This window comes from Marmota flaviventris, chromosome 20 (assembly GCF_047511675.1).
Source record: "Marmota flaviventris isolate mMarFla1 chromosome 20, mMarFla1.hap1, whole genome shotgun sequence".
NCBI classification, from domain to species: Eukaryota; Metazoa; Chordata; class Mammalia; order Rodentia; family Sciuridae; genus Marmota; species Marmota flaviventris.
In genome coordinates, this window is record NC_092517.1 from 3,233,981 (window position 1) to 3,247,089 (window position 13,109).

The following is a 13,109-nucleotide window of genomic DNA, read 5'->3' on the forward strand; positions in this document are numbered from 1 at the left end:
CGGCTTCCAAATGATAAAGATGGTTTCATCAAAAAGAAGCACCTTTGTAACAAGTGGGACGAACACAGAGACCTGTGCAAACACACCCCGCTGGCACCTGGTGCTGAGGAACAAGCCACAGCAGCCACAGGACACTCAAAACCATCCCAAGAAAGGGGCGGCTGCAGAAGCAAGGATGGCTGGCCTGGAGGAGCCCCCAGAAGGACCTCTTCAGTGCCCTCACTTCTCAGGTGAGCAAAGAGAAGAGACAGACTTTGGCAGGGGGCCAGAGGGGACTCCAGTCCACATAGGGCAAAAACATAGTGGCCTAAGGATTGGTCACAGATACAGGGGGCTTCCCAAAACATAAGCTGACCGTCCCCAGAGTTATTCAAATACAGCTGGGATGTTCGTGGGGTGGTGATGCAGACACAAATGCTGAGGCAGGAAATTCTTGGGGAACAATGAGTTCACAGCTCCTTGGAAAATGGACAGTCTCCAGGGCCCTCAAACCCTGAATACAGACTATCCTCGAGTCTCTGAAGACGCGTGATCTACATTACAACCATCCCCATGTGGACCAGCATATGCACATGCACTGCTGAAATGATCACACTTTCATTTAGGACAAGCCTAAGACTAACAGCTGTGACACTCTATCCTTACCTCATGGTCAGTTAAGGGGCATCTGGAGCAAAGGTGTCTACCTTCTAATCACTCAAGGCCACCTCTAAGAGTTCTGAAAATTTACTACCTGGCAACTCTTTCCTAGGCTTTACATGTATTTTCTCATTTAATCCCACCGTGCCCTGTGAGTTCGGTGCTATCATCATCAGTGTTGTGAAACTGAGGTTCATAAATGGAGCTCCCCAAAAGATCACACTGCCAGCCAGTGGCCGAACCAGGATTCAAACCCAAGCTGCGCAGCCCACATCCTGTGTCAATGCCACACTTAGCAGATGACCTCACCCTGAACATTCCACACCTGAGCCCTGGATCCACAAATGAAACACATTTCTGTTTCATTCAAGAAAAAAAGATAAGCCTTGTGCAAAGCCTTCAGCACACACCCACCATTGTGCACTCTCTCCTCCACTTCCTACCTTTCGGCCACAATGGGTATTTGTGTGAAAACACAATATTTGCTCTGCAGAGGTTCATCTCTTCCGGATGTCTGTTCCATGACTGCAACAACAGTACCTTGGTTCACGAATCCTGGCTTGCTGACAGGGAGAAACGCCTTCCTCTTTGGGGCCACCTCAGTTTTGCTGTGGCTCCACTGACACTCCCAGACCTTTCCTGGAAACCCGTCCCCCTGCCACCTGTCTTTGTCAGGCCTCCTCCATCGCAAGCCTGGGGGGCCTGCAGGACGGGGTCCACCCACCTCCGCCTTTACACACCTTTGGGATCTGTTTAGAACACTCCACAAACCATCTCCTTTTTCCTCATTCGCCCTGCCTGGACTTCCTCAGGCGTTTATCTAACAGCAAACATGAAACAGCCCAGCAAAGCGGGAAGAGAAGACCCCAATCTGGGGCATCTTCTCTCCAAAATGTTCATGCTCATTCCTGGTTGTTCTTGTTCTCCAGAGAGTTCTTTAGGACACGTCATTTGACATGCACAATCTGTCTCATCTCTTCTCTTTCCTCATAGTACATTAAGGGGTATTTGGGGCAAAAGTGTCTACTTCTGATCACTCAATGCTAACTCCAAGACTTCTGCTGCACCCGACTACCTCTAGGACAATAATTCTGTTTCTCCCTGTGTTGCATTGAAGCAATGTTATCTGAGAAACCAAACTTAATCCACTAATTCTATTTGCTGTGTGTTTAATATATAATGGACGTTTTAGAGATAATATTTTAACTGCCATTTCCAAAAAACATTCATTTGCATCTCGTAGGAAATTCACCTTAAGTTTTGCTGGTGAGACACACATTTGAGAAATGACTCGTTTTAAAGAGAAAACAGGCCTCATGTGAATTTTTCAAAGTCCTGTGACTTGTTTTCTCTTTCACTTCGTCTTTCGTCCCCAAGTCCCACTTCTAGTTAATTTCTCTTGCATTACATAAAGGGGTGGCGGGGCTTGCTGAATTTCCCTCTCAGTCAATCACTAATTATGCAGGACATCCCACCTCAAGAAGCGCATGAGACAAAAGCCGATCACGTTATTATTCTACCAGAAACTGAAGAGCCTCTGACGGAGCTGCAAGGTGGCGGGGCCCGCACAAGAGCTGAATGCCAGCCACTGCTCCACCACGTCTCCTCCCCAACGAGGGCTTGGCAAACGCCAGGCCCGTGGGCCCAATCCAACTTGCCACCAGTGAGCTAAGAATAGTTCTTACTCTTAAAAGGGTGGGGGAAAAAATTAAAATAATATTACTACTTAGTGGCACATGAAAATTATGTGAAATTCAAATTTCAGTGCCTGTAAATAAGTTCGGCTGGAATCCAACCACACCGATTCATTAACATACGGTCCAGGGCTGCAGCACACCAGGATGATAGAGGAAACCAAGGAGGACAGTTGGGACAGACCAGGTGGCTCACAAACCTTCAATATTTACTGTCTGGTATTTCCAGAACAGTTTCCTCATTCCTGATGTAGACAGAGGTCAGATTCCCCTCCATCTGCATTTATGTACATGAGGTTTTCTTCTTAATTATAAAAGTTTCCCCAAAATTCATAGTAGTGAGAAAAGGGGTCATAAGGAAGTTCTACCCATAGGGATCCGGCACCATGACCAGCCACAAAGCTCTTGCTTCGGCGACTGGGGCCTGGAATAGATGCCCAGAGGCACACCCCTCGGTACCCTGCAGGCCTCATTTTCCACGGGCCTGAGTTCTGGTCCCCTAATTTCTCATGCAAGTCTGCAGCCTATTAACCGTCCTAAGAGTAAACTAGCCTGATGTCTTTTTAAAGCAGCAACATTATTAACAATTAAAAAGATGCCACCACACATGCACAATAACTTTCTTATATTTTAATATGCATATCCATAGACTGATTATAACAGCACGGTGAGATTGACAGGAAATGAGAGCGTGTAATGGCTCTGGAGGAGACACTGCATTGATCAGTAAATAATACACGTTCCTTGAAACTGTCTAACTGAATATTTACACTCGTCAACTCGCATACACTTAGATGACAGAATTCTTTCTCAAACATCTAGGTAAAAACTCTAATGCTGATTTTTAAAATGTTTTATTTTTCTTACAAAAAGCACACTTCCAAGACTATATAAGGTTTAGATTTTAGTCACCAAATAGTGCCACCTGGAGCATTCACAGCTACACCTTCAGTGAGTCTCCTCCTTTGACAGAGTCTCACATGTCTCAGGGAGGTCAGAATACAGTGGTCAGACATGCTCCTATCGGACTTTCCAAAGGATGGATACCATCACTGCCCTCAATGGACAAATGAGAAAACTATGGCCCAAAAGGACAGGTGGCTTTGCCTGGGCGATAGAATTCCTGGCCCCTGCTGCTGTCAGCTCTGCTCAGGGACCATCCTCTCCTTCACCAGGCTGCCTCGGTGTGGGTCTGGAAGCCCGCATTCAACATGCTTCCCAGGTACACCACAGATTCACTTAGAAAAACACGGTCCCAGCAACCTGGAGGTCAAGAAGCAAGTCCTGGGCTTGAGTCGCCTCTACTTGTCTCAGAAATGTCCCACAAGAGGGTTAAAGGGAAACTCTGAGACGGCCCTGGCAGGTCCACGTACCCTACTAGGTCGGTCTCCTCACCTTGCAGGTTAGCAGGGGATATAAGGTGTCAGGCCAAACCACAGCGTCTGTGTTGTCCAGAACTTCAACTGTGGGCTGACTCGGTGGTCACCCTGGACCCAGCATCAATGCAATCCCACAAGCAGCTCAGCAGGGTGGGGTGGGGTGGGGATGGGCTGCAGGGACCTAGTAACCCTGTGACTGGCTTATCAGCCACCAGGCGAGTCAGGAAACCAGACAGGTCCTCTCCCAATCCCACACACACTTTTATAATGATAAAAGCCATCAAAATATTAGAACATAAAATAGCACACGGCATCCCCCTACAGCCAAGGACAGACTCCAGAACTATCACAATTCAGTCTCATTTTTCCTTTTATGAATATTTGAAAAACAATTGCAAATGACCTATCATTTCACCCTTACATAATTCAATGTGCATCTTTTTAAAAGATGGGGAGAAGAGGTCCCTCAATAATACCTGGATGTACAATAACCCCACAGAGCACACTTGAATCCAGCCTCCTGGCTATCTGGTCCCAAGTGGATAAAAGGGCACAAGCCCTATAGTCAGAGTTAGGGCCTAAATAGCTGCAAAAAAAAAAAAAAAAAGCAACAGAACGGGTCTCCCCACTGCCTTGCTCTTGCCTGGCCACAGGGCCCAGCAACCCAGGCTTCCCCTCCCTGTCCTGGTTCTCCTAAGCAGTGGTCTGTTCCTTGTGGCTCTGTTGCTGGAGTCAAGGAGGCAGAGTCGGCTCTCGAGCGTCAGGGTCTCCAGGAGTGGCCTCTACCAGGAGCATCGCTGCTCAGCCAGAGGACAGAAAGACTCACAGGGGTCTGAGCCTGCAGGTTTTTACACTGTGGGAAAGGCCAGTAAGCAAGGAAGGTTTGGTGAAAAAATTTTCAAAGAAGTCAACCTTTTCTATCACTAGCTCTATTAAAAAAAAGGGGGGAGGGGATGATCCATCTCTCCACTGCAGTTTCAAATGAGTTTGATTCCAGTTTCTTTCTGAAGGCAGGTACGACTTTCCCTAACAGAATCAAACAAAAGGACCCTGGAGAATCAAGAGGATGAAGGCTGTCCTCAGAGCTGAGCAGCAGGCTCAGAAACTGGCCCAGTGTGGGTTAAACCCATGTCCCATCTGTGGCATCTGACCCTCGTCAGGGCCCCTGGGCCCTGAGCTTCTGTTTCCTCCACAGCAGATCCAGAATCCAGAGGTGCCATTAGGATCAACGAGACAGCCAAAGTGAGGCCCAAACCAGCATGGGGACAAGCAGGGGTAACGATGGCTGCCGTGACCATTTGTGACCATCCTTGCTAAAATCTCACGGGGCACCAGGAGGTGAAATGGCCGTATCTGAGGAGCCTGTTCCAATCTTATCAGACGGAGCTCTATAGAACACTGTGCAGGGAAGGTCTGAAAGTCACGGTGGGAACCAGCAGGGGCCTGGGCCTGTTGACTCTGTCCTCCTCGACCAGGCCAACCCAGTCACCCCAGGACCATGAGCCAAGAGCTTAACAATCTACCCCCAAGTCCTTCCAAAACTCTAGTTACCATGACCCACATAGGAAAAACACAACACAGGGCCCTGAAATGAGAATGAAATGTACATTAACTGACTGAGAGCGTCAGTGTGCTAATTGCTCATTTTTCTTTAAGGAGGAATTAAGCTGACGGCAATTCTCTATAGGCAGCTCAGCAGCCTGCACAGAGACCCAGTGGAAATCTCACTCTTGTAGCCTCTGCGCAAAACTCGAACCGAGTTAACAGAAAACAGCATTTCTAAAAACAACCCGCAAGAGAGTCGAAGTTCCTAGAAGCTCACACCACGGAAGATGTTATGTGAAGTACAGCAGCTCCCTCCTCCTGCCTGGTGTTGCTCGCTTCCATGTTGATAAAAACCAAGAGGACTGGGCCAAAGGTGGTTGGAGGGGCCTGGCCTGCACGGGTCAGCACATGGCCATGTGGCACCCCCTCTGAGAAACAGTGCCCAGCAAAGAGGGGCTGGGCTCCTGAATGCTACCTCTTCCTGTGTTAGACCCTGGGTTGGAGCACAGGGAGAACAGGCAGCCCCTTTCTTGTCTTGTCCAAAGTGACAAAAAAGAAAAAGATGACACTGAACGGTTTCATTCATGAGACCAAACCAAAAAATAAATAAATAAAAAACAAGCAAAGACAACACCTAACCAATCAGAGGGGTACGGTGCCCACCTGTCAAAAATCTAATTGCTCCCCAACCTACTCGCAGGGTTCGTGTGCAAAGGACTCGTTCACAAATAGCACAAACACGGACTGCTGACACTGGGGTATGCTCTGGGTGTACAAAGGTGAGCTAGAAGTCCAAAAGCCACCTGACTTCCACTGTCCCCTGCCTCACATACGCGATGACCCTTAAGCTAGTGTACAAGAATTTAGTGGTGAGATCCCGAGACACAAGCACAGGGTAGGGGTGTTTGTCGGGGTGGAAGAGAGATTGTGATCGACTAGTGATGTCTGCCAGGAGCGCAGCAATGGGCAGGGGAAGGGGGCAGTAAAATCCAGGTGTCCACCACACTTGCCACCCTTGATTTAGGTCAAAGGTTGGACGCTCTGGGCAGGTGTCCTGTGAACAGATGTCTAATGGGTGAAAAGTTTACTCGACAGTGAATTGGTATGTCCAGGAAAATGCACATGTAGTCCCAGAAGGTGCTCAGAGAGGAATGGAAAATATCTGCAATATAAATGCAGATTACCTTTATTACAAAGTTGGATCATATTCTCATTCCAAGACTAATTTCCTATATCATAAAACCTATATTCAATTTTATAAATAGCATACACCAAGAATCATAAATTCAGTTAATGCAGAAATTTAACAGATTTTTTTTTAATAAAAGTGAGAAAAGGCTGCTTCAGAGCATGTATCAGAAAGGACAGAAAGGGCTCTTTTTTGAAGACGTGTTTCTCTCTGACTCTCCCTCCTTGGGGATACAACTAGAGAAGAAATAAATTTCACACCTAATATATATGAAGTAACATGTTCAACATTATCCAATGAATTTATATCTACCTACACCATATAAATTTATCTCACATAAACTGTCACCCTACAACAGAATTTATTAAAACAATGTTAGAGCTTCTGAATTAAATGCAATCTTCTAATTGGGATTTAATCTTGCAATAGTAGTTGGTGGGTTTTCTTTTTTTTTTTAATTGACAAAAGGAATCATTCATTAATTTGCATTAAGGTTCGTACTGAAGAAGAGGAAAGCAAACTGGGCCTCCCCCACTGCTGGGGGAGGCTGGGGTGGGAGACAGGGCTGGAGGTGGGCCCTATGTTCCCTCCTCTCCCCCTGCACATGGGCAGGACAGAATGGGCGCTCTCACCATCCTGAATCACTGCATTACTAATATATTCCATTACCTCTGCGCAAATGTCATGTTAATTTCTGATCTTCATCAAGCCAGACAATGGTTTCCACCATGGGCCCCCAGCCAATTAGCTAGTGGAAAATATGTAGCCAATTACATTACGTGTATTAGGTTAGGGACTGGAGAGAAGAGCAACATAAACGCCTCAGAAATACTTGGGAGATAAAATGTAAGTTGACACTGTCTTCGCACGCTGGGCCCGAGTCATACAATCTGAGAGGCAGCTGCCGGCACTCATAAGTGCTTATTAAATCTAGCCTCTTCTTCATGGGGAGTGAAGATCTGTATTTTTACCAATATTAGGTTCATTGTGTTATGAAAGAGACCAAAATACTTAAGATCATTCGCCCCAGCTTATAAGACATATTAGGTAGCTTATTAAATTGTTAAAATTACTTTTTCAAAGTCAGAATTTCAGGGACTGGAAGTCCAAGCACAACCAAGAAGCTTGGATCATTGACCAGCAATAGCCCAAGGAGACTAGAAGGGGAGTCCAGGAGTGCACCCCAGTTCCAGAGTGGCCAGCCACACCCACCTCTGAGAGGCTACATGGCCACCAACCTGTTCCAAAAGTGATAAAATAAAAAAAAAATCCAAACTCTCAAGCTATGTTCTAAAAAGCTAAATCTGAGGAAGGAAGAAGGATATTTCCCCTTGTGCCTACCCTCCTCCTAGTAAGTTAAAAGCCAGGAATGTGACATGAGAAAGAGCCAAAAGAGACACTGTGGGCAACTCCAAACCAAAATGTCAAATGACACTTACACCCCACAGCAGATCCACCCACAGGGGACCATTTGTGGGTAGGGACGATACAGCGCCAAAGCACAGCCCACCACACAAGTGAACCCCCGGCCACTGTCCATCGGCACTTCTTAAGAACACTATGCAAATACACGGCAGTTGTCACACTTATTAATAACCCTGTGGCTGACTGCCTACTCAATATGCAGCAGACGCCCCTGCACCTCACTCCTGGAGCCTTGTGATATACATCAGGCACCAAGTTCAACTCCAGTTCCACTCCGGGGAAATGGGCGGCTGCTCCACTGCTCTGCAGGTGCTGGTGGCCTGAAATCAGCCCAGCACCCCCATAGACCTCAGGTGCTTAGCCCTTCTTACCCGGCTTCCTGCCCCCGAGTTAACTCATGACGCAGGCATATGCTTATCACCAACGAAAATCGAGGACGTTACCCATCTTCTAACCTTAAAATTCTTGCCATGATGATCTCCTTGTGCAAACCTTTTATCTCACAGTTTCACCCCCTGCATCAGAGCAAGGTGATCAGATGTTCCAGCTGCCACCCCCGTGACGCTGACCCACACCACCACGAGGACACTTTCAATGGGACGCCTTGCTCAGAATGAGAGTTTATTTCAAGCCTCAAGACTCCAAATTATCAGCTCTAACAATTAACTGGGGGCTTCCTAGGGTTCCTCAATAAACTGCAAAGGGAACACACTACTTGGCAATGACAGGGCTGCCCAGCCATCAGACACCTGAAACACGGGGAAGGAGTATGGGGACAAATCCTGGCACTGTACCTTCAGGGTAAAAAAAAATCAAAGGGACAATTAAAAAACACCAAAAAACAGAATACACAGCTCATAGGACTTCAGGTATCTCTGCTTACTACTAAAAACACAGTGAAAGGAAGTTTATTACAGTCTGATAAATACAAAGCACTTCCTTACTTGGGGGAAAAACACCTGGTATTCAACTGGGTCTAATGATATGATTTTTTGTTGTTGTTTTTCAAAAGCAATATTTTCACTACAGTTCTTCAGACTGATTTTTCCGATAGTGGGCCTTACCCAATTGAAATTCATGAGTACACTGGGCTACTACCAAATAAATCCATTCATGTGGTTTTGTTAAATTTCATACATCCATTTTCTGACACTGGGACTGAGTCAGACTGTTTCGATACTAAGGACAGAAATGACAGGTAACCGAGCGTCTGAGCCTGTAGCTCTTTGAATACCTTCCAAATTCCAACCACTTCTATGAACTCTCGTCGGCACACGAGACAGACTAAGGCTTTGTTCTCAGCTCCCCCTGGATCCCTAAAGACATGAACTTCCCTGACGTGTGCTCTGCTCACTCCTCTACAGACCATGCAGGCAAGTCTATCACGGTGGTGGAGCGATGGAAATCCCCCAAGCACACAGGTGGGAACACACCCAGTAAAACCACCCAGTAAAAGGACAGAAGACCTTACACCCCTCCACTCCTCCCCTTGCCACTACTTGTCACTGTAGACACCCTTGCATGGGTTATGGTTTGCCTTAATAAAAGAAGGATTCCTGAGACAAGGGTAAAAGACTTGTTTTTTTGTTCCTCCATCTTTTTGTCCAGCAGAATGGAATGGAAACCACAAGTGGTCAGACAACAAACTGGCTGACATGGAAGATAAAGTAAAAGTCAAGTGGCTGCTTGGGGACCATGGGGTCTCTTGTATTGGGGGCCAATTACTTGATCCTGCTCCTTTTCACCTGGTAAATGGGAGGGATTACTCAAAATGACCTAGAGCTGTAAAATCCTGAGAAGTTTGGCTCAAATACCTAAACACACAATAGTATCTTCCAGAGACTTCTATCATGAGAAGGGGCTCACTGATCTCATGGGCTGGATACCTTATCTCTGTAAATGAGATAAGCTAAGAAGAACCAGGTAACTGAGGTCCATTACTGACCCAGGGCAGGGACTCGGACATCCCAGCTGGATTCCATGGAGAGTTCCATCTGTAACCGTGGTAAATCCCTTTTAGGGCCCTGTGTTAGCTAGCACCCACAGGACAGGACTCTGCATCCCATGTCCTTTGTTTTAAACACAGGAATGGAAGAAGAGGAGGACTTGTTATCTTCATGTCAGGTCACTATGAGGTCCCAACTTCCAACAGGTGCCTAAGGCCTCACTGAACTTCCTTACATGAAGCAGAATATGCTCTGAATCCAACTCCACACTCGCAACAAGGCCAGTTAATGCTAAAGGTTCCTCCCATGGAAGCCTCTGCACATGGAACTTGCCAGGTAATGGCTCTCCAGGAACCTGGCCTCACTCTATGGCAAAGGTGTCCCTGAATGACGTCAGCGTTTTCACCCACAAAACCCAGACTCCCCCAGTGACGGACACTTGTAAGGACCAGTCAGAATGGCCCATCAATGGCTGAGGCCCATTATCGATGCGACTGAATGTGGGAAATATACAGGACAGAAAAATTGGTACAGTATCTCTTTTAGCCTCCAAAATTCAACAAATAACCTGGTGAGGTATACCAATGGGAAACCAAAGCCCACCATCTTTAAGAAAAATGTGGAGAACCTGAAGTTTCCCACCCTCAGCTTCCTCAAGAGCCATCTTCCCAGAACTCATGTAGGAAGTTACCACGGCCTTCATGGTGGCTCACGAAGAAGCCGTTCCTTCAAGGTGTACGCCCATGGTGCATAATTCAGGGAGTTCACACTTCAGAGTATGATTAAGACAAAAAAAGCATTTTTTTTTAAGTCCCCCTGGTCCTGTTGTGCTTTTTACAAATCCTCAGGTCCGTGAAGGATTCTCCGAGAAGACTGTGTGTGTGAGAAGACAGAGGCAGGCTGTCCTCCTCAGGGGGCAGCCGTCCTGCTGGACCTGTCTTGTGACTTTTTGGATGAATAGTGACCAACATTTACTCACCCTTCTGGCTCACAGGCATCACATCCGTCCAGTCATGGCTGACAGCAAATCAGAGAAGGGATTGAAGCTTCACCATTGCCAGAATGTTCCGTGGGGAAACTGGAATCGTCAGCAAAAGTTCCTGGGACACTACAATACAAAAATATTTTCACACATAAGTCAGATGTGACTTCTAAAACCACCACTTCCTTCAACGAGAAAGCAGCAAAACAGACAGAGAACCCAGAGTGAGGGGGAAACACCGTCCCGACAGGGGGTGTCAACACTTCAAGCGTGATGCTGCCCAACAGGAACCGGAACCACGATTTCTGAAAGATGCACATACCATGACTTCAACGCAGACACGGAGAGCCCGTCTCCACTGTGGACCATGTGCCAAATGGTGTTAATATTTGGGCATTTTAGCTACATCCTGTCCTATTACCAAGCATTTAGGTAACAATAAGCTGTTAACTTGGATTAATAAAAGCAACATTTCTTAATGATCTTTCCCAAAAGATAAAAATAACTGAAAATGTTACAAACTAATGGTTTTCAATTATTTTTATTTATCTTTGGCACCGAGGATTGAACTCGGGGCACTCAACCACTGAGCCACATCCCCAGCCCTACTGTATTTTTTTTAGAGACAGCATCTCACTGAGTTGCTTAGTGCCTTGCTTTTGCTGAGGCTGGCTTTGAACTCTTGATCCTCCTATCTCAGCCTCCCGAGTTGCTGGGATTACAGGTGTGTGCCACCATGCCCGGCTAAAATTATTTAAAAATAATAATGAACACTAACACTGGTAAGAGAGGCAACCCTTACAATTTTTTCCTCCAAGATACACTTTTAGTCTACAAGTGGTTACAAATCCACAGGGATGGAAACGCATGCAGGTATTTCCCCTGAGAGAGAATAGACTGTGGAAGAGACAGGGCTCAAGGCTGGGAGGCCTGACTTCCACCCCAAGTACTGACGTCACCCAGTGTGTGGCCAGGTGGATGCTCATACCTCAGAGCCTCTTGCTCATCCTCGAGTCGAGGCATTACCAGCGCCAAGGCCCTTCCACCCCATGCCCCTCTGCCCTTCTTGATACAGTGCTGTTAGAGAGTCTAAGTAAACAATTAGCTTCTCACTTAAACTTCCTGATGAAAAAGAGGTTTATACCATAAACCAAAGATGGGCCATGGCAGAGAGTTGCACAAGCACCGAGAGGCATTATCTCTCTGGCACCAGTGCCCAGGGCTGAAGAGATGGCAAGGGGGACAGTACCCTCTGGGTGCTTGTGGACAGCTTCCATTCCTCTCCAGAGAGCACAGCTCTCACCCCTGTGGAAACCTGTCCAAATGGATTCGAGATCAATGGTTCTCAAACTTCACCTCGCAGAAGAATCACTTGCAGAGGTTTTTGAAATACACATTCTGGACCACTCCCAAGGATTCTGTACTTTTAGAAAAAAACACCCAGGGGATGCTGCTACTGCTGATCACAAGCCACACTGTGAGCCTTAATGACAAGCCCTGTCCTCCAAGCCCCCAAACAGGCTGGAGACCCAAGAAGCACTTCTGAGGTTCAAAGAGGGTCCCCCAAAGTTATGGAGTCCATGTCACATGGCAAGAACACATGGGCTGAGAGCATCCACCACCTTTTGGATAAAATCCCAACTTCTTTCTGTGACCTAGAAGGCCCTACATGATCTGGTCACTCTCTGCTTCTCTGATGTGACCTCAAACCATCAATTCAATCCCTGACCATAAGCTGTACAGATACAGTGGGCTGCCCTCTGCCTGTATGCCTTCCTGCCTCAGGCTGCCAGCCTGTACCTTACCCAACGGGCTCCTTCTCATCACAGGGTCTCAGCCACTTCAAGAGCCCTGTCCTCCTTACCTCTTAAAGCTCTGTCCCCAGTGATTCTCAACTACATGATCCTATCTGTATCCTCGAGAGCTCCTGCAAGTGTTCCAGCTCCGTGGAACGTGCTTGAATAGCATGGGGGAGGCCTTGGGTTCCATCCAGCACCACCGTTCTTGAATAGTCTGTGAACTTGTTCTTCACTTACTGTCCTGTCTTTCCCTCAGACTATGAGCTCCGTCCTGTTCCTCGCTGGACTCCAACACTTCAGACAAAGGCCTGGATCCCGGGAGGCATGCCATCTAACACTCTGAGTCTACAAATGATCCAAAATTAATAGATGTCTGCATCATCCTCCAAAAATAGAACTTCCATTTATGGAGAAAAAAACACAGTAGGTGCAGGAGACTGTTGGAAGGGTTTTCTAAGTCATTTCATTTCATGCCCCTCATGCACTGTGACTCCTAGCAGAGAGGGCAGTT

General features: G+C 46.9%; 1 protein-coding gene across 5 annotated transcripts in view; it reads right to left on the minus strand.

Annotated features, from left to right (window-relative positions):
- The window catches only part of Foxp1 (forkhead box P1), a 527,427-nt gene that overhangs the window by 437,222 nt on the left and 77,096 nt on the right, over positions 1-13,109 (minus strand). For 4 of the 5 annotated variants that reach the window (XM_071605954.1, XM_071605952.1, XM_071605953.1 and 1 more), the window contains one exon: positions 10,797-10,925. The gene's annotated coding sequence lies outside the window, so the exon portion shown is untranslated. Of the gene's footprint in view, positions 1-10,796; positions 10,926-13,109 lie in introns of those variants that run through there. The other variant, XM_071605951.1, reaches the window with a different exon arrangement.